Source organism: Etheostoma spectabile, chromosome 5 (assembly GCF_008692095.1).
Source record: "Etheostoma spectabile isolate EspeVRDwgs_2016 chromosome 5, UIUC_Espe_1.0, whole genome shotgun sequence".
NCBI classification, from domain to species: domain Eukaryota; kingdom Metazoa; phylum Chordata; class Actinopteri; order Perciformes; family Percidae; genus Etheostoma; species Etheostoma spectabile.
Genome location: NC_045737.1, coordinates 27,545,564 through 27,566,169, shown reverse-complemented (window position 1 = coordinate 27,566,169; position 20,606 = coordinate 27,545,564). Strand labels below are relative to the sequence as shown.

Genomic DNA, 20,606 nt, shown 5'->3' with positions numbered 1-20,606 from the left:
CGAAAAACGAGATTGTAAGAGGGACTGCTGCAGATATTGTTTCAGAGTTCTTGCCCCATGCCCCCCATCAAGCCTGGACTTTACAAACTTTCCTCCGCAAGTTTTTCATCAAAGTGTAATAGAGTCTCACCGGAGGAGGATTCTTTAAATTGTACTTTGATAGGTGGAAACTACTGGGACAAAATGTCACTTTAACTCATTCTGTATGCACCTGAAAGTCAAGTGAGGCACTCATGGTTCTTCTGCTCTTTGAGACTATTTTGTCACATTTGCATCTCATAAAGTAAGCCGCTTTTGAAACGTACCTCAGCCGAATTATGTATTTCTGAATTGATAATGCTGATCTGTAATTCACTGTGGGCTCTTAACAATATGTAAGATGCCATACATATTTATGAAAATGCCAGCCTCTGGCTTACGTTTAGCTGATCGTGCACTTCTGCACGCACTCTGGTTTGGTCATAATCCATCATTATGTCTTGAAGTAGTGGCTACCCCCCCATTCTGGGTGTATTAAATTATTACTGGACATTATTGAAACATTAAAAGTAGCAGAGTCACTGACAGTGTGATCTTATCTGTGAAACTTTCCTTTAAAGTGCTGTTGTTGCTATCACAGTGCCTTCCCTGTGTTTGTACCCATACACAACAGCCTAACAAATGTTTGTGAACTCTTATCAGTTTAAAGAGCATTTTCATTTTTGATGTCATCCATGTTGTCTCCATAAGGTAACACCATAAGTCCTCTTCCTTCTTGTTTATTTGTCCATAAAGAGAGAATGTTTCGGTTTTTTCTTTCTTGTGTTTTCTCTTAACTTCCTCCCATACCTTTCCAGACTCCACCATGTTTGTCCCAATTTGTTCCTATTTTAGAAGCTTGTATCTCTCTTGTGGTACCCCCACTTTCAGCATGATGTCTCCTTGGTCCCATGCAGATTTATACCCTTTCAAAAGCCACCATGTCTTTTTTTACAGTTTGCCAAAATAATCAAAGATGATAGACAAGTGTTTGTGATTTGTACATCAGAAGCTGTCAGTAACTTCACAGTCAAGTATTAAATTGGGCTGCTATTTGATAAACTTGCAAAAAATCAATTTGGAGGCCGACATTAGACAAAGCATTGACTGATTGCCCAGCACATGCATATTTAAACAAAAAAACAAAGGCCGTTTTGAGAGACTCCAGCTCCCTAAACTCAAGTTGAGATTAAAAAAAGAGTATTGATTTCCCTGTAATAGCAACACCCCTGGTGTTCCCTCAGCACACTTTAGGACCAAATGTAGCCTCAGTCCTAATTTCCTTAAATTCTTCAGTCACCAACCAGTGATACAACCACACAGTCACACAGCAACACGAGGCTCACCGCTGCCAACACTATTCCAGCTCTAACAACACTGATTTTAGATGAAAAAAATACTGTAGATACTGTAAAACTATGGTAAACTTTTTTACAGTGTGTTTGTCGTCGTTTTCCCCCAGTACCATTGTAACAAATTTTTAGGGACACACACACACACACACACACACACACACACACACACACACACACACACACACACACCACACACACACACACACCCAAACACACACACCACACACACACACCCACACACACACACACACACACCACACACACACACACACACACACACACACCACACACACCACACCCAACACACACACCACACACACACCACACAACACACAACACACACACACACACACACACACACACACACACACCACACACACACACACACACACACACACACACACACACACACCACACAACACACACACACAACACCCAACACACACACACACACACACACACACACACACACACACACACACACACACACACACACACACACAACACACCACACACACACTCAGATGGATCCTATATATACAGTAGTAGTATTCATTTAGGCAGCAGAGGAGCAGGGAAAATGCAAAAAAACAACCTACACGGGAAAAACTCACGGGAAGATCAGGAGGCATCAACGCAGACATGTGGCACAGGCAGACTGAAAATACAACAATGATCCAACAAGAAGCAGAGGAAACACTGGGTTAAATACAAGGTAATTAGGTAATAGAACAGTGAGACATCAGGTGAATCACATTAGGGCGGGGCAGGGCAATCAAAACAAAGTAAAGCTAGACTAGATAAGACACAGGACCGACTTCACATAAAACAGGAAGTGAAACACACAGACGCTTACCGGGGGACGGAACAGAACACAGCACACAGGACCTGGAAAACACTAGACATTCACAGGGAGGCAGAAACGGGAAAACAAACCCAACAAAAACCCCAAACCACAACAGTACCCCCCCAAAGACAGATTCCAGATGTCAAATAAAAAACCAAAACGAACAAAACAACCCAGAGAGGCGAACCACAGACGGAGAGAGGGGCCCGAGGGCCAGGGGACCTAGGACACAGGGAAGCGGGGGCAAAAGGCACTAGGGACAGAAGAACATGGGAGCAAAGGCACAGGGAACGGAGGCACATGGACAAAAAGGAAGGAGCAAGGAGGCCAGAAAATAAGACAAGACGAGGGGCGGAGAGACGGGACCAAGGGCACAGGGAAACAAAGGCACAAAGGAGCCAGAGCAGGAAACAAGGAGAGCACAGAGAAGAAAGGCAGGGAACAGGTAACAAACCGGAACCAAGAACACAAGGAGCACTAGAGACAGGACCAAGGAGTAGGGGAATTCAAGTACGGGGACACAGACCGAAGACCAGAACAGGGAACAAGGCAGAACCAACAGGAAGCGAGAGGGATCGAGGAGGAGAAGCAAGAACTGGAAGGAGGACTGAGAGAGGACTGGAAGGAGGGAACGACTGGAAGGAGGGAGCAAGAGAGGACTGAAGAGGGAGCAGAGAGGGACTGAAGGAGGAGCGAGAGAGGGACGAGAAGGAGGGAACCAAACTGGAGACAAGGTAAAAAGGAGGCAGGAACGAGGGGCAAGGAGCCGAAGAGGCGAGAGGCAAAGAAATCGAGGAGACAAAGAAGACACTGGGGCAAGACAAGACAACGGGACAATACGAAAGGGACAAGGAGACAGGCAGGAAATTAAAACGAGAAAAGAAGGAGACAAAAGGCAAGAAGGAAGAGATGACAAGAAACGAGAAACGCAAAACGCCAAGAAAAGACTAGACGAAGAAGGGACAAGAGGACAACGGACAGAATGCAAAGATGGAAGGTAATGGGATGAAAAGGAGGCGATCGAGAGAGGGCTCGAGGAAACAAGGAGAAGAGAACAGTCGAGGAAAGAGCACAGACAGAGGCACAAGAAGAAGTCCAGAAAAAGGTCGGAGACAGGTGGCAACAAGGGACCAAGGAGAAAGACCGAAGAGGGACAAGGGCAGGGACACGGGAGAGAGCGAGCGGGCACAGAGAATAGACAAGAGAGCAGACAGACAGAGCGGTAGAACCAAAGACCCCCATAGAAGGAGAGAGAGCAACAGAGAAGATAGACAGCAAAGAATGAAGAGACACAGGACGACGACAGACAGACAGATACACACCGGGAATGAAAAAGACAAGGGAAAAGACACTAGAGGAGAAAACCGATAGGGGAAACAGAGAGACAACCAACAGAAAGAGAAGAGAGAGGAGAGCAGGACACAGAGAACAACTACAGACAGACCGCAAGAGACAGAGCGATGGAGACAGAGAACGGAGGAGAGGAACAGAGAAAGGAGCAGAGAAGCGACCAAGGGCAGAAAAAGCGCAGCACGGAGAAGGGCAAAAACTCAGACCGAGATGGAGACTGAGAAAACGGAGAGAACAGGGAAGCCACCCATACAACAAGCAGAAAAAAGGGACAAAACCCAGAGCAGGACAGACACAAGGAAAGAGAGGACGCCCACAAAACAACAGAAAACACAAGCGAAAGGGACAGAGCAGGACACACCGACAGACTGGACGAACAGAAGCAAAGCGACCGAGATAGCGGACAGAAAGGAAGCGACAGGCGAGGGACAGCGAAAGGGAGTGTGTGGGAGAACAAGACATTGAGTAAAACAACGGGGGAGACAACGAGGAGACAAACGGGGGAATACTACACAGGGAAGCGGGAGAAAAACTGAAATAACCAGAAGGGAGAGAGGTACAGAGATACACAGAGAATATGTGACTCACGAACACAGGGACCAAAGAAGACAAAGGAAAGGCACTAGGAGGCGTAAGGGAATGTACGAGCGGGTATACCACAAAACCCCACTAGGGGGCCACTAGGGGCACGAGGACCCACAGGGGGCGCACTAAGCACAGGAAGCCCCGGGGGGCGCACTAGGACACGAAGCAGCCCCCGGGAGGGGGTCACGAAGAGTCGCGGAGGAGCTCCGGAAGAGCTCGCGGAGGCTCACGAGAGCCCGCGAGGGCTCACGGAAGACCCGCGAGGGGCTCACGGAACCCGCGAGGGCTCACGGAAGAGCCCGCGGAGAGGCTCACGAGAGCCGCGGAGAGGCCACGGAGAGCCCGGAGAGCTCACGGAAAGCCCGCGGGGGGCTCACGGAAACCCAGGAAACGGACAGGCGTAGACCGGCAGAATGGGACGCGGACGGAACGGACAGCACGGAGACAGAGGCGTCGGTTCAGGGGCAGTTTTAGATGGACGACGAGACGCGAGACTACAGACGGATCAGGTGTGGGAACGAATTTGATGGTGGACGCAGGACAGGAGAAAGACAGGAACGGTGACAGGGACAGAGACAGTGACGACAGGGACAAGTGGAACAGAGACAACCAGGACTGAGACAAGCGGGGACAGACGTAGGCACAGGGAAAGCCTGGGACAGGAGACAACAGGTACAGACGGGGACAGGAACAGACACATGACGGGGACAAAGACAGACAGGCACAGACACAAGACCAGGGAGACTAGACTAGGAGCAAAGACTGGGGCTGGGGTTCCTGAGGACCTGGGACTGAGCCAGGACCTGAGAAGCCCGGGGACTGAGTCCCGGGGACGCCTGGAACCGTTACCGAGGGACCCCGGGAGCCAGTCCTAAGAGGGCAGAGGCCCAGACACCGGCTGGCGGTCGGGGGCACTGACCTCCGACTGAGGGCCAGAAACTGTTGCCGTCGGCCGGGGGCAGGCCACTGAGTGCCAGCCAGGGGTCAGAAATGCTGGGCCTCTGATCAGAGTCGGAGGGTCTGGTCAGTGGTCTGGGTTAGGGAAGGTCCCTGTCTGGGTCAGTGGGGCCAATCGACTGTCTGGGTCAGGGGGCCAGTCAGCTGGTCTGGGTTAGGAACTGGTTGGCTGGTCTGGATCTAGGGACCGGTTGGCTGGTCAGGTTTAGGGCCAGTCGCCGGTGGTCAGGATCTGGGTCAGGGCCGGTCGGCGGGTGGGTCTAGGGGCCCATGCAGCCGGTCCGGGTCAGGGGCCGGTAGGCCTTCTGGGTCTGGGGTCGCGGTCGGCCGGTCTGGGGCATGGGGTCCGGTCGGCGGGGGGTGGGGTGGGGGGGGGCGGTCTGGGTCAGGGGCTAGTCGGCCGGTCTGGATCTAGGACCGCGGCCGTCTGGGTCGGTCGGCCGGTCGGTCAGGGCGGTCGGCGGTCTGGGTCAGGGGGGCCGGTCGGCCGGTCTGGGTCAGGGGGACCGGTCGGCCGGTCTGGGTCAGGGGGGCCGGTCGGCCGGTCTGGGTCAGGGGGGCCGGTCGGCTGAGGGTCCGAGGCGGATCCCAGGGAGGACTGTTCAGTGCACACTCCCTGGGCATCCGTCTCAAGAGGTGCCGGCTGGGGTTCCGCCTCGTCGGCGGGAGCCGGCGGCTGGGGGTCCGCCTCGTAGGCGGGAGCCGGCGGCTGGGGGTCCGCCTCATCGGCGGGAGGAGCCGGCGGCTGGGGGTCCGCCTCTTCGGCGGAGGCCGGCGGCTGGGGGTCCGCCTCTTCGGCGGTAATTGGCGGCTCCGGGGGACTGGTCCACACAGGTTCCAGAGTGGGGGGCTGAGAATGGCGAAGGGGGCCCTTACGTCCACCTCCACGTCTGCGGCCACCCCGGTTCCCGGAAAAGATGGCCAGGTGGGTTCCCTCAAAGGACCGTCCTTCCATCTCCTCCTTGCGTTTGAGCCAGCCATCGGAATGCTCAAACAGAGAGCTGCACTGCCTGGCTCCTCTCCAAGGGGGTCTGTGGCACGGCCAGGGTACTGGGGCTGGGTCGGAAAGCTGCTCCAACCGCAACGGTGTTAGGTTCTGGATGTGACCGGCAGGGGAGCGAGTCATTGGACGCCGTGTGTAAAAAAGCGTCCAGTCTTATTCTGACTGCCTCCAGACGAGGAACAAAGTGACTCACCCACGGCCTCTCCTTTAACCACCCTTGCTGTGAGGTGAGTCTCTCCAGAATGGGAGGCCGCTGACTAGGACTGGAGCCAACCAGTTTGGCAACCGTCTGGTCAAACTCTGCCACTTTAGCCTCGAACAGGCGCCTCTCTGCTGGGTCCATTTTATGGTTGGATCATTCTGTGATGGGGTGATGAGGTGAGGACCCAAATGCGGAGAGAAGGAGGGAGGCAGGAGCAGGCAAACAAGGCTTTATTGCAGTCTTTAACAAAAAACAATCCACAAGAGACACCAAGGTCGAGGGAAAATCCAAAATCCGAAATCCACAAACAGACAGGCAGAGGAGCAGGGGAAAATGCAAAAAAACAGGAGACTACACGGAACTCGGGAAATCAAGGCATCAACGCAGACATTGCACAGGCAGACTGAAAATACAACAATGACCCACAGAAGCAGAGGAAACACTGGGGTTAAATCAAAGGTATAGAGTAATGAGGAACAGGTGAGACATCAGGTGAATCACATTAGGGCGGCAGGGCAATCAGACAAACAATAAAGCTAGACTAGATAAGAACAGACAAGCCGACTTCACAATAAAACGGAAGTGAAACACACAGACGCTTACCGGGGACGGAACAGACACAGCACCAGGACCTGGAAACACTGAGACATTCACAGGAGGCAGAAACGGGAAAACAAACCCAACAAAAACCCCAACCACACACATGATGTTTTTAAACTCAAATGTGAACTGTGTTGATTGTGCACAAAAATAGGTATATTTAATGTGTAGTATATATTATATATATATATATACATGTACGTCCATGTACATGTGTGAGAAACAGGCCAAAGGGACTATTAATGTGGGACGATATTAGAATTAAGACACATCAGTTGTATGTGTTCTGAATGTGGCCTCACGTCTAATCAAATGCATGTCCGACAGCTCAGCTGGTTTTGCCCCGTAGCCCATCAGTGCTGTGATATCTGCTGCCACGTCTGGTTATCACTCCTCAGGGCAGGCACAGATGTTGAACTGTAAAACTGAGCCAAGGGCAGCTGCAACAATGCAACGTGACTGAATTAGCGTTGGGGCATGCTCTTTGTCTTTAAATAAAATGCTGCTAAAAATGGGCAAAAACTCTAGCCTTGGTCCGCCTGCTGTTAATGAATTCCATGTTGATGAATTTGTATAAACATGAGGCAAACAAGATGAGTGGCGAGATAACAAGGTCAAGTCACTCAGCAGCTAAGTGCAGACACTTATGCAACATTATAAGTAGCAAGGTTATCAAAGATTTCATGTGGAAAATACTTACATCAACTCTTTGTGAACAGTAATTCTACCTATTTGTCCTGTTTAACAAAAATGAAAAGCCTGAATGGTGCATTACTTTCCATACGCCAACAACCAAGGGATGTTTAAAAAATAATACCAATAACCTGATTTCTTAAAATAGAAAAGGCAAGTCAGTGTGTCGGAAGCTTTGAATTGTCATTGTGAGGATTAATAAAGAATGAGCTTTTTTAATGTTTCGCTTGAGTAAGCCTATAAAAGCAGATATGTAGTGAAGGAAGAGACGGAATACAAATAAACCCAGGCCCAATAAATGTCACTACTGTCCTTTTGTGTTTGCAAGGCATGCAGGAAATGGAAGACTTGGGTGTCCACGACAGGGAGACAGGAGAAACTAATTTTGCACAAGCTTGGCAAAGGCCATAGCAAAATGCTCTCAATTTGTCATACACAATTGGCCGCACGCTTTCCGAGAGCAGAGGAAAGATGTTGTGTCTTTCATGTGAGGTCTGTGCTTTATCTGATTCCACCTCATCAACACTGAAGAGACTCAGGGAGAATCTGATCGCAGAATGGCTAGAAGGAGCTTTTGTTAATGTACAAAACTCTTCCTCCATCCACAGTATATTTTGTCTGTGTCTGGCTTTTCTTTTTGCTCAATCCCACTTTCACCACCAATTTATTCACATATTACGATTTACTTCCCTGCACGCTTTGCTGATTTAATCCAATCTTGAGGTAGTTCTGCATCTCTTGTGTGTCCATGCTGTATGAAGTTCTAATAGAAAATCGTGTTTACTTATTTTTAGTACATCTTCTTCTTCACTTTCAGAGGAGTAGCCTATGTGAAAGAGTTCTCAGAATGTTTGCACTCGCAGCAATGATTCCTTCCACACTTATTCAAAGCTAAGAAGGTAATGTGAGCAGTGCTTCGTGGCCCTGATTTTTTATGAGCAGCCCTAAAAGGACATCAGTTGACTTGCTTTTGCTTGCTATTGCGCAGTGTTTTAGCCACATTTGCAGCACTGCTCTAGAGATGGCAGAGTTGTTCAGTTTGTCCCTCCGTCCACCACGGGGATCCAGACTGAAATAATATCTCATCAACTACGGATGGGCATGACATTACTTACAGATGTTCATGGTCTCCAGAGGATGGCGCCTACTAACTTTGATCATCTTGTGAGTACAGCATCAAGACAATGAATCCTAATGACACCCTGACTTTTCTGCTTCTGATTTTGCATTAGATGGATTGAAATTTGGCACAGCCATTCAAGTACATCTCAGGATGATATACTTTGGGGGTATTAGTCACTTTGGTGCTCCCTTTATTTTTCATATAGTGCCACCATCAGAACAAGATGTCAATGTATCCAGTACTTTGGTTTATAACTAAATACCTGCAAAACTAATAACTTTTCCATCAGCCTCAACTGTACTTTGTGTTAAGCGCTAATTAGCAAATGTTAATTAGCATGCTAACACACTAAACTAAGTAACAGTAACAACAGCATGATAGCATTGCCACTGTGAGCATTAGTTAGTATGCTGACACTGTATGTAAGCACAGTCTCACAGCCACTGGCAGGGCTGTCTCATTTCTTCTTTTTTGTTTGTGTCAGTATTGAGAGGAAATCTATGAATAAATACACACATAACGGTTGATCTGCATTGAGTATTGGCTTCCTCGTTTAGCCATGTCAGCCCTGTATTCCATTTCGTACTGCACATCTCTGCTCACTCTTTCCACCACTGCGCCAACATACCTCCCAGCATCTATACGAAAATCATAGCACGTCACTGCGAAGAAATAGCTAACAAACCTTGTTAACACACATACAGGTACGCACATGTTCCTCAGTCTATCAGGTCGATTCCCTAAAGCCAGGGATCATCAGAGAACGAGAAAACGCAAGCAGAGCCCTTGAGCTGCTAGGGCCCTGGGCCAAAAAGCAACTTAAATCAATTCCATTTGATTAGGTGCACTACATCTTATAATTCCATTAACACAGGGATGGATTTTCAATGAAAGTAACTGCAGGCAAATGGTTGGGCATAATTTTGTGAAATGAAATACGGCAGAGGTTTGGGATAGGCGTGTGAATTTCTTCCTTATTTCCTCCCCGTTTGCTGGTAAGGACTTTTCCTCATCCTAATGCTGCAGTCTTGATTGACACCTTTTTGCAGATCTGCCCCCCCCCCCTCAAAGCATCTTAAAATGCTTTTAGAATGCTTAATCAAAATTGTTTCACACTTTATTATATCAGCTATGGTTCAGTAGACTGTGGTAAGACCACCATGCAATTGCCTGATTTAACCCTAACTACTGATAAATATATGCTGTATACATGCCATTAGTTGCAGCACAGGGGGGGTCAAGCAATTGAATAAGATCCTTTGTAATTTCTCTACTTTCCTTTTTTTACTCTACTAATATCAGACACATTACAGCTGCACACCCAAAGCCAGGATTCTGACAGACAATGAATGTGATTACACTTGTCACCTATAGAGACAAGTGACTGGTCCTGGTGATTGGAGCCATGGTGGGACTTTACACACCCTGAGTAAAATATCTATCAGTACGTTGTCACTGCATGACTGCCGCAATTTTATGCTTCACCACTCAACCTTTACTGTTCATATAGGCTATGTTAGGGATATTAGGACTGTGATATTTCCTGTTTCTTGGAATAGGCAATCAGAAGATAGCCTTCGGCCTGTTAACTCAAACGTGTTTTTAACAACAAATATGCTTTTATTGGTTAAAGACACTTTTGAGTCAACAGGCCAAAGGCTATCTTCTGCCTATTCCAAGAAACAGGAAACATCACAGTATATGATTGTGTATATGTATATATTTATATATATATATATATATATATATATATATATATATATATATATATATATATATATACATATATACATTAACCATGTATGTTTGTGCCATTTGCAGAAATGTTCCACTCCCTGAACTTTCTGCTGTCTATCGTCAAGGGTCACACTTGAACTTTTCTGGCTCTTGGATCTAGTAGGAATTGTTTTCACAAATTCTTAGCTTCACTCTTGTCTTTTTTTTTTTAGATCACTGATCACAGTTACCTCAGAGTAAACTGGTCCTTAAGCTGCTACAGAGTTTGTGTCGGACACGGTGTTGCATCTTTAATGCAGTGCTAGCTGGGGGACACATTAAATATTTGTGTCTTTTCCAGTCAAGCAACGCAGTGCTTACACTGGCTGAATGACTCAGTGCCCCCCTGTCCCCTCTCGGAAAATTGTCCTGCACTGAATGGACGCTGCAGACAGAAAGTCACTGATGAAGGTCAACAATCCATCAGGCCCTGAGGATGGAGGAAAGCCAGGGCCACTGAATGAACATTTAAAATGAGGAATGTGAGCAGCAGATGGACATAAATCCCAAAATGAATTCTGACCAAATGTTTTCTTTGTAACTACAATACTGTCTATTATATAGAGATGTAATAAGCTATAAACTCACCTTTGATATAAGTGTTTGGACAGCATTACACAGAATTTGACCAACTTTAAATTAATTTTAACGTTACTTTACTTACATGCCTGCGACTGAGAATGGGTTATGAAAGTGCTATTGCTGTAATTCCTTTTGAACATGATTTTTCGGAACCCACTTGTCAAATATTTCCAGCTGAGATTAGGTTTTTATGAATAGTTTTTGTCTCGAAAGCTACAGACTTATCTCCAGTCTCACATTCAGACAATGGCAACAGGGTGAACCAGCAAATCCACTTGTATGAATATCTACTGTATATTATTCTACTCCTTACAGAATTACAATAACAGCGGAGAAAAACTCTAACATAGCTATTCCTTGGTTCGATATTTCACTGCAAGCCAGCATTATTTGCCAGTGAGAGAACGAAGCAACGACTGTGCCAGTTTATGTTGAGCAAGGGGAAATCAAGGGAAGATTTATGAGCATAATAATGAATCATATGCCTGCTTTAATTACAACAATCCTGGCCTCTTTGAAGTATGCTGTTGTCCTTTACACTGAACAGATAAACATGGATCAAGAATTAAATTTGCATGTTACTGTGAATTTTAAAATTATTTTCTCACGTTTGTCAGTATTGCTGTTAACAAACTGCAGCAAAAGAGCTTAATTGCTGGCTCTGCTTACATGTGTATAAGGAAATGTAGGATTCACTTTGACTTTCATTGTCAATGAGTGAAATTGAAACTGAACTAGCTTAACTAGGTTTGTGAGTGCCATTAAACCGGTAGCAGCTCATGAGTCATAAGCGCAGATGATGCTAATATATTTCATGAATGAATTTTGAATGTCAACCAGGCATCGTTAGAGGGGCAAAGAGGAGCCCTGCGCAGACACTTTTCACCCACGTTGTGTCTGAAGCACCTGTCCCCGCCATATGCCAAGTGCTCCGATCGTTCCAAACCGAGCTAAACAAGGCAAATGGATCAAATTCAGTGCCAAAGCAGGTGTGTGACAGTTCCACCTGTGTTTTCACCAGGCGTTCGCTCCTCTTTCTCATTCCAAGATAAAGAGTCTGATCTCTGGCAGAATAAAAGAGGATCTGTCAGCTACTGGCAGGCTGGAACTATCCAGAGAATTAGACTCCAACAACACCCACCTGCTCTTCCCAGGTGATGCTGGGGGTTTGGTTGGCAGGGTTTCAGGCATCTCAGACTTCTAGTTACCGGTCAGTCTGTTGATGACAATTGCTTTTGAATCAATTTCATCCAGGAATTCCACATTTTCACTTTTATTTTCATTTTTTGCTTTCCTCGTGGTGTGTTATAATTAGGCATGAAAACTCCAATCAGTAAAAATATTGTAAATATTGGTGTTTGCTGTATTTCTTGTTTTAATTATGTATATGTATTGGTTGTCCTTGGAGCATGGACTCACTTCCATTCCATTTATCATGCAGATTTTTGCAGTTGTTTTTTTTGCCTTTTTTTATTTTTATAACCTTATTTAACCAGGAAAATCCCATTGAGATTACTAATCTCTTTTTCAAGGGAGTCTGGCCAACACAGCGGCACAGATCACAACAACAATTCCATACATTACAGACAATTTCATAACAATTTCCTAAAAACTATTTAAAACATTTAAGACCATAGATTTAATTTCCAAACCTTTGAGCAATAGTTTAAACTGACCAATTGCAACACTTCCTTCAATTTCCAGAACTTTTGTAAATTGTTCCACGTTGTGGGGGCAGAATAGTGAAATGCCATCTTACCAACTTCTGTGCGGACAATTGGTACAGACAGTAGCAGTAAGTTTGTGAGCGTAAAGAATACAGTTATCCGCTTTTGGTTGAATATAATCACACAGATATGAGGGGAGCAGACGCAGAATACCTTAAATGAACATTACCAATGATTGAGTCTACGATTCTCCAACGCTGGCCAGCCACACTGGGTGTAAAGTTCACAGTGGTGTGTGTGCGAGGCTTACAGTTTGTGATAAACCTCAATGCGGCATGATAAACAGAGTCCCGTAGTTTCAATACTTGGGTTGGGGCATTCATATAAATGAGGTCACCATAATCCAATGGGTGTAAATGTTGCAGCTACAAGTTTCCTTTTGCATCGAAAGAAAAAACATAGCCTATTTCTAAAGTAAAAGCCAATTTTCAGTTTCAGTTTCTTAACCAATTGTTCAACATGTCCTTTAAAACTAAGACTGTCACAATTAAAATACCTAGATATTTAAAAGATTAACCTTTTCAATTTCTGCCCCTTGAAGAGTGACAAGAGGATTTATGTGCAGTTGCTCTTTGCTTTTGAGAATAACATAAACTTGCTCTTATTTGCATTCAGAGTAAGATCCAGTTGTAGAAACATATTCTGAACTTTGTTGAAAGCGTTTTGTAATGTAGAGAAACAAGCACTAAGAGTTTTGCAAAGCTGTAGAAACCATCATCAGCATAAAAATGGTAATTGGTGTCCATGACCCTGACCAACATTGTTCACATAGATAGTAAATAAAAGAGCCTTGGGGCACTCCTTTAGTTAAGGAAAGAATATTAGAACAAATATTATCTGATTTAACACACTGGGACCTGTCAGTGAGATAATTACAGATCCATCCAACTGCCTTTTTAGATAATCCAATATTGATCAGTCTCTCTTTGAGTAAAATATGATTTACAGAGTCAAAGGCTTTTGACAAATCAACAAAAAGCGCTGCACAATGTTGCTTATTATCAAGAGCTGTCGAGATGTCGTTGATCACCTTCAGTGTTGCTGTTATAGTACTATGACCTTTCCTAAAACCTGACTGGAATTTACATAAAATGTTGTTGGAATACAAAAATTCTTTCAACTGTTCATTTATTAAAGATTCCAAAATTTTTGATAAGATGCAAAGTTTTGAAATTGGCCTGTAGTTATTTAAAATTTTTGGGTCACCACCTTTGAATAACGGTGTGACAAAAGCCGATTTCCAAATTTTAGGAATTTGCATAGAGGTCAGACTTAAGTTAAAAATATCAGTCAGAGGTTTTGCTATTAAATCAACTGCAATTTTTAGAAAGTAGGGATCAATTAAGTCAGGTCCTTGTGGTTTACGTGCATCCAATGATTGTAATGCTTTGCGGACTTGACACAAAGTAAAAGGCTGGAAACTAAATGTTGATGCATCAGAGGGTTGTTCCGGAACAGTTACAGTGCTGCTTGAGTTCATGGAGGGCGTAGATGAAATAAAATGTTGATTGAAACAATTTACCATTTCAACTTTGTCATAAATATTTGATGAGTTATGGACAATGTAATTTGGCAAGACCTGTGAGTTATTTTCTACAGTGAGAGATTTTATTGTTTTCCAAAATCTTTAGGGTCATTAAGACATCAGTTGTAAGCAAGTGAATTCAGATTGGCATTTTTAATTTGTGAGGAAATTATTCTTAATTTTCTGAAATTATCCAATCGCATTTTAAACCAGTTTTCTTGCTTCTCGCCCAGGCAAGTTCCTCTAGTAAAGCATTTGCCAAATCTGGTGTAAACCAAGGATTATCTCTACCTTTAACTCTAAATTCTAAGGGGGCGTGCTTATTAACAATAGCCATGAAACACTCATAGAAAAATGACCAAGCTGTTTCACAATCTGGAATGAGGTCAATTCTGTTCTGGCACTTAGAAAGATCATGGTAAAATGCCTGTTCATTTAAATGTTTTAAATCTCTTTTTATAAGACTCGTGGTTTTCTTTTACATTTGGTTATTCTAACAGTGGCCACAATACAGTGGTCACTGAGATCATTGCAAAAGACCCAGTTGAACAGTATTTATGTGGGGCATTTGTAAAATCAGATCAATCAATGTTGAATTGAGAGACACTTATTATTTGGACGAGTAGGAGATGCATCAATTTAATTGATCACATACAATTTTAAAATCGTTAGATTTTGGGCTAAGCCAGTCCCAATTTAAATCTCCAATTAGTATAGTTTCATCTGAATCAAGCTTAAATAGAGAATCCTTTAGTAATTGGAGTGCATTAGAGGTGGCGGAAGGAGGCCTATAACATCCCACAACATTTACATGTAAACCCTTGGCAATTTCAACTTTCAGCATTAAAAGTTCAAATTGTTTACAGAGAGATTCAGCTTGTAACAAATCTACATGGAGAGATGTATTTATATAAATGGCAATTCCCCCACCTTTAGCTAGTCTATCAACACGAAAGATTTGAAAGCCATTTATGCAAATATCATTGTCAGATATAGACTTGTTTAGCCATGTTTCAGAAATAACAACTATATCTGCTCCTGTTGACCTTACCCAGATTCGAACTTGGTCAATTTTAGGTAGAAGACTACGAACATTAAGATGAATTATTTTAAGGCCAGGTAAAAACTTAAAGTCAGATGGGGTTTGAACCTCTGGGCCAGGGTTTGGTTGTATATTTCCAGATAATAAGAGTAACTATTATTATATAATTAGTCGTCTTTGATTTCCAAAACGGTTGGGAATTGTGTTTTTAGACACAATCTCAATTGTGCAATCTCCTTTGCACTGTGTAACCATTATTGCATAATTTCACATACTAAAGGAATGTGGCCATCCCCAAAGAAATTATGTGTACATAGGGAGTGTTAAAGTGTAGACTACAAAGATGTACACGAAAGGTGAATAATAGTCACATCAAGCTAGGGCCCAAAGTTTACCATCAGTGTGTGCAGTCAGGAAGTTGGACATATGTGCATGAAACATTAATAGTGCACCTTTACTGGGTTATATACCGTGCAGAGGAGAAATCTTCTACTACTACTAAATTAGCTTTTTGTCTAAACTGGTTTAAAAATAGTGTAATCATGCAAAAAGGTTTTGACCTAGAAATATGCTAACATGCATGCAAATAATGGCAATAAAAGCATTGGAATTAAAATCTATTCTGAATGTACAAATGACCTCCTGCATGACACTCACCACATGTAGACATATGTGCATTTGATAGAATTTAAATGCATCAATTTTGCCGTTCTCTACTTTATGTGCACCTCCCATCTGCACAGACGGTATGCATAAGACTTCTTAGCACTGCCTGAATGCTGATAAATATATGACTCACACTATAAAATGTTAGCACATACTGTGACATCCTCGTAACTGGAAGTCTCTATACTGCAATTTTATACCTACACTGTGGGTGAGCAGTATACAGTGAAATACATAATGCCTGGAATAGCCTAATATTCAAGGTCATCCCATAAGAAATCTGCATTTAAATGTAACTAAATTTGACTTCACTTCTTCATTTTCACTTCTGTTGTATCTTCTTTACATGCACCATCATTAAGTTACTTTGTTTTGGCATTAAATTGGCTGTCCAAGAGTATTGGTAGAGAGAAAATCATCTGCATGTATAGTATGTGAAATACTGTACTAACACATGTAATACTTTACTTTTTCATGTACAGTGTGGTAGGAAATTGTCCTCTCTTAAAAAAACTGCTTGAACTCTTTAGTTTTGTAGATTTGGATACTTTTGTCTGGGATTCTAATTATCAACACGTCTGAAAAGCCAAAGTATCATCAAGTTAGACATGTTTTCCAATGGCAAGGCATGGGAGAGTTGCTTTAGTTTAGAATTAAAAGTTAGTACAGAATTGAAAGTTTAAAAAAAAATACTTTTAAAGTCAACAAACTGAGATTAGATTTTTTTGTTTCTGAAGCGTTTCCTTGATGTCTCTCATTATTGTGTGAGTTGTCCATCAAGGGAACTGTGTGAATCCCTTTAAGTCCCTGGGTTTATTGTTAGTGCCTCACACAATATTCTGACACAGTGTTACAAACATGTTTCTTTTGTATTCAAATACTTTCTATGCTAATTGACTCTGAACTGTTGTTATGTATTAAAACAGTTAGAAGGCTACCACATTTACATATAATAACACTACCTTTTTTCTACACAACCATTTTTTTTAATGAGAGCGCAGGCAGCATTTAAGCCAGCTTTACCAAAGTGGACCTCTGTTTTCACAACCGATTCTTTTTCTCTTTTTTTTGGCATGTGTTTTGTATTTATCTATTTTTTTCCAGAAGATGCCCAGGAAAACTGCAGGGGAAGTGAGCTAAGAGGAGGCATAGTGTGTTTGATGGATGCCTGGCAGGTTTAGGGTGGAGCGCCTTAAGACCTCTCTCACTCTCAACTCTCACTCACACACACACACACACACACACACACACACACATACCCACACACAAACACACACACACTGTCCGCCATTGATTGGCGTGCACTGCTCCTTTCATGAGGTGGTGAAGGGCTGCACTGCTCGGCACATGGCATCAATCAAGAAGGCTCATGTGAATTTAGTAATACAGCAGGGGATGAATTGTTTTTTCTTTAGGGTTTTGTTCCAGGTTAAATGTGTTGTTAGGTCTTTCTGGGCTTGTTCAAGTAGAGCAAAACTTCATGGTGACTGAGCAACACTGGCCTCTACAGACAGCCAGAGGAACAGGAGTTAACAAATTGAAGTGAAAGGCGGAAACTCCATTATTAAAAATAACAAATCTATCTCTGTCTCCCTCTCTTTTCCTCCCTCTGTATGTGTGTTTAGGGCAGTATCTGTGAGTGTGACTGTATTTTTGTTGTTGTTGTTAATTGTTTGTGAACATGTCAGTGCGTGGCATCACTGGCACACGTCTGTTCTCTTTGTGGCTATGTTTGTTAATGTCACTCAAGACAGCCAAATTGAAGGTGCCATTGTAAGTGCTGGAGGGCACGGGGAGTGGATTCGACAGCTTGACAGCTCTCATTAGCGTATTAGACACAAACAGTGGCACAGATGCTCCCGGTCAGTCCTTGGTCAGCCTGGAGCTTCGCTTAACGGCCCGCTGACAGGTGGCTTTGTAGCACTCTGTCTCATGGTTGACAGGGTGGCAAAGCAGGAGCTCATCTTCAATAGACTGCTGGGATTGCCAAGGACGGTAGATATTCCACAATCATGCATACTGGTACAGTTTAATGAAATGAATCGTGAAGGTTATACACACACGCAACCACAGACATACAGTAATATAGATAGAAACAAATGAGAGGCAAGGGAGGGAGGCACACATTCAATTGAATTGTTCGATGACTATTTTCATGCAGAATCAGTTATGATCAGAGGTATACTGTAAACATGAACACCACAATGTCTACCAGAGCAGAAAACTGCTGATCTCTTTGTTTTCATGTTTATTATGAGGCAATGTCAATGAACAATAGCAAGAAACAATAGAATGAGTACACATTCAGATATGTGTGCTTTATGAAACACATGTAGGCCTACACACACACGTGTGCACACATACACGTGTGCACACATACAAACACACAAACATACACACACAAACACACACACACACAAACACACACACATATAGATATATATAGTCAAAGTGTTCTGCTCCAGCAGTTGCTTTGGAGTCAGACTTTGCTTTTTACTGTAGCTATTATCCTTTGTTCCGCCATAAAACTCAAAAGTTGGGTTTTCACTTTCACTCCTCACCAGTGAAAAAAAAAAAATCAATGCCAGAGGCCCAAAACTTCTGTTAAACTGAATGAAAGTTAAATGATTTTTCCAACACACCTTTTGAAGTTGTTGCAATGCCTCAAAGGTAAAATAGAAAGGGGCTTATACAAGTAATACAGTGAATGAGAAACCTGTGCAGGCAAATAATGTGAGAAAAAGTGAAAGTGGACCAAATGAAAAAAAGTGTGAATAAAACTACATCCAAACACTGGCAAAAACTGACCTCGTACAGAAAGTATTTTTTTCGCCTTTACTTTTATTGTGCTTAAAGTTTCTGTGTAATAGCATACTCTTTTGCATTACAGTACATGCACACATGTATTTCAAAAGGCCCACAGTCATCTCAGCAGAAACCAGCATGACATGTGTGATTGTAATGGAAACCTTTGGTTTCTCTGCTTGACCTGGAAAAGTTTGACGGCCAAGTATATGCAACAGGTAGACAACTTATTTGGGCACTGTTTAAAAACAAATAGTAAAAAAAACAATACTTCTGAGATGCACTGGATGGACCATTTAGAAAATTACTAACCAAATATAACCATTGAGGCAGAATAATTACTTATGTCAACAATGTAATCACCTTTAGTTGAATGGGTTTTTGGAACGTGTTATTCCTACTTCATATTTTGAAAAATAAATTATCAAAGAAACATTGTCATTTGATCATCCTGTCCCACTAAACAACCTGCTATTATTGATATATTTATGTGTAAATTCACCCATACGTATTTTGTTATGACAACAGTAAAAGGTACAATGTGAATCAGTTTCTATTGAAACAGTGAATTAATTGCTCATATGTGATCCATGGAAGTTGACACGAAGGCAAGGGGATGTTTTACACCACACATAACCCTCACCAATGGTCCTCATAAAGAGCTCGCTGTGACTAGACTGGTGCATGCTGGGGGCAGGAAAAACATAGGAATGACTCAAATTTGTCATGTTCACCTCTGGTCTCCAGAAGAATTCTCTATAAAATTCTCTTTCCAGCCCGGCAGGTTTACAGTAATATAGAATCCAATCATCATTGCCATTTTATCTTAGAGGAACGGCAATGTTGAAGTGAGTGAAATCCCATTCGTGACACTGAAGTGCATTGAAAACACCAGTGGGCTTTGGAGAAACGCAGATGTTGCATGAATACATGTAAGGATGAACGTTATTTAAAAGGCCTTACCCTGACTGTACAAGGGCATAAGGTCAGTAATCCCAAGAGGGCTGGGTCATCTCTAAACCCATACAATTGATCCCTAATCCACTTCAAAGATTAAAATCAAATCATACCACAAAACTCCCAGAGAGACTTAGCTGGAGGCTGCATGCGACTCTGTGTGTGCACTGTACAGCCTGTGTGTGTGTGTGTGTGTGTGTGTGTGTGTGTGTGTGTGTGTGTGTGTGTGTGTGTGTGTGTGTGTGTGTGTGCGTGCGCGCCTGTGCATTTACTGTATGTGTGTAGGAAATACCACTTGCACTCGATTCATTCTGACCTTAAAACAGACAGAGAAGAAATTGAAGGTGATCAGTCCCCTCAAAGAACAGATGAAGCTGTCCAGTCCTAACTGAGAAATACAAAAAACACCTGATGTGGCACTCTCTTTTGTCGATGCCCATGGAAACACAAACAAATCATGTCTCAGCCCACATACCATTTTCACTATCCTCTCTAACATTCTACAAAACACATTGTGCAAATCAGCTCTTGTCAGCGGCAATGCTGCAAGATGCCTTCAATTCAAAAGTGCTGCTGCCAAAATGAACTGTCCTCATTGATTAACATTATCCATTACCTCTCCACTCCTTTGTGGAACATTATTGCAAATCTAGACAGAGAGAGTGATGCTGTTTACCTTGGCAGTCTCACCTGCTATTCATCATACTGTAGCAGATTGGTTGATAACTGCAAATATTATTCAATTACAAAAAACTTCATCTTACAGTCAGATATGTATTGGATGTAGCCACAT

At 43.3% G+C, this 20,606-nt stretch overlaps 1 long non-coding RNA gene across 1 annotated transcript; it reads left to right on the top strand.

Annotated features, from left to right (window-relative positions):
* The first annotated feature begins 8,941 nt into the window (after positions 1 to 8,941).
* On the top strand, positions 8,942 to 19,296 carry LOC116690254 (uncharacterized). The gene is made up of 3 exons (XR_004332214.1): positions 8,942 to 9,096; positions 13,048 to 13,053; positions 19,287 to 19,296. It is a non-coding gene; the product is annotated as an uncharacterized LOC116690254 (long non-coding RNA).
* Positions 19,297 to 20,606: the final 1,310 nt, after the last annotated feature.